This window comes from Phalaenopsis equestris, unplaced genomic scaffold (genome assembly GCF_001263595.1).
Source record: "Phalaenopsis equestris unplaced genomic scaffold, ASM126359v1 Scaffold000229, whole genome shotgun sequence".
Taxonomy (NCBI): Eukaryota; Viridiplantae; Streptophyta; class Magnoliopsida; order Asparagales; family Orchidaceae; genus Phalaenopsis; species Phalaenopsis equestris.
In genome coordinates this window covers 811,664-813,562 of record NW_018164671.1, presented here as the reverse complement: position 1 = coordinate 813,562, position 1,899 = coordinate 811,664, and the positions used below count along the sequence as shown (strand labels likewise).

The following is a 1,899-nucleotide window of genomic DNA, read 5'->3' as shown; positions in this document are numbered from 1 at the left end:
TATATATATATATATATATATATATATATATATATTATGTCCTATAAATCAGATGCGACAGTATGAAATAGCAGATGTACAGCATCATACGATTCACACTATTACCCAATCACAAAGATAATAATTTCTCCAACTTAACACATGTTGGTTAAGGTTATGTTTGGCGCAGCTGCAACTGCACTGCCCCAGAAAGCTGCTGCGGGGAAACTGACTGTCTGTTTGTTATAGCTGTGTGAAAACAGCTGTGGGGCAGCTGTTTTTAGAAAAATGATCATCATGTCTCTGTTTCGTGAAGTTGTTTAAAACATAATTATAACAGCACTATATTTGATATTTCGAAGCACAAATTAGTTGCAAAATATAACATTCTGCACTAGTTATGTAGCCTCTCACTTGAGTAAATATTTTGACCTAGGAAATAACCTTTTTAGAATACTGTAAATATTATAGATTTTGTCATAAATAAATAAATTCACATTTTATAACCATTAAGTTGATGTTCCACCCAGATTGAAAAATTACAATTACTTTATCCCAGTTTGTTCTCCCAAACAAGAGAGCCTGCCTCTTTACACCAAGAAACCACATGAGGGACAAGCACTATCTGCTGCACAAACCACTTTTCAACTTATCTTCTCCTTGTAAAATAAATTAAATTTTCCTTCTATCCCTGACAGAAATTAATCGAGCTACTGTTCAAACTACTACATCCCAAAGCTAGCTAATTTACTAAATCTAAAGTAAAGCATATCAAGGTATCAGTAATCTCCAACAAAATCATAAGCAAAATCTAACTAAAAAAATTATTGTACACATGGTTGCAAACAAATAATTGCAAAGAAACTAGGAACATCAAAGGAGTTGGTAAACTTCTGTCATTATACCAAAGCTGATCTAGATTCATTAATTGGTCATCTACAATATCTTTTCACTCCAAATCCCTCAACAAACAGTCTCCATTACTCTCACATCGAAGCTCCAGTTCAAAAGAATTCTTGAAACTTCATGGAACCATTGAACAAAAATAGCACAAGAAGCAACATCTCACCAACAAACTATTCAAGGATTCAAAACTCTCCAGATGAACTCCAACAACACAGTAAAAATTATCCCAATAAAAAATTTCCTAAAATATACTGCAAGTTCCCCAATTAAGTTCCTCTGGAAACAATAGTGAATCAATTGGCATCAGGAATCAAAAAAAAGGCAAAAAAAAAGAAAAATACAAATCCCATAGCGGATCAAATTCCTTGAAAAATTTTAGATTTGACACCCTTGGGTTGAACAAAGTAAAAATGAAAAACCAAACCTCCTCTTCGTCGAAGGGATTTGGATCATAGCGACCTGCCATGAGGCTGGCAGTAGAGAAATGATGTGGAGCAGATAGGAGAGAAGCAAGGGGGATGAGAAGAGCAAGAGCGAAGGTTGAGGAAGAAGAGGCCAGAGAAGAAAAATAGAAAGTGGAGAGCTCAGCGTTGATCATATGAATTTCATAGAAGAGTACTAAGGTCGAACATCTTCCACGAGCGACCGCGGTCGGTCCCACTGTGACCCTAAGAGTTGTAGGAGCTTCGCAGTTGGACGAGGAGGGCACTCTCATTTCAGAAAAACAAAATATTAACGTCAGGGTGAAGCTGGTGTATGCGCAACGCCACTCAATGCTCTCACACACTTCCCGCGCTGTAAGTCTGTTGCTTCCTTACCGCACTAAAACACAAAAACCTATTTCTGGCGTATCTTCTTCCGCCTTTCTCTCTGCACCTACAATTCCATGGCCGCCCCCAAAATAGAACAATGACGACCGGACCATTACCCACCGGCACCGCATTTTTCCGCCCCTAAATCCCTACCGTCCCTCCACCGGCCGCCGCCGCCGCCGCCTCCCTGGGCCGCCGCGCC

The 1,899-nt window shown here is 39.1% G+C and overlaps 1 protein-coding gene across 1 annotated transcript in view; it reads left to right on the top strand.

Moving 5' to 3' along the window:
• Positions 1 to 1,315: 1,315 nt before the first annotated feature.
• The window catches only part of LOC110023753, a gene marked incomplete in the record, with an annotated part of 10,051 nt that continues 9,467 nt past the window's right edge, over positions 1,316 to 1,899 (top strand). The window contains 1 exon segment of the mRNA XM_020723317.1: positions 1,316 to 1,884.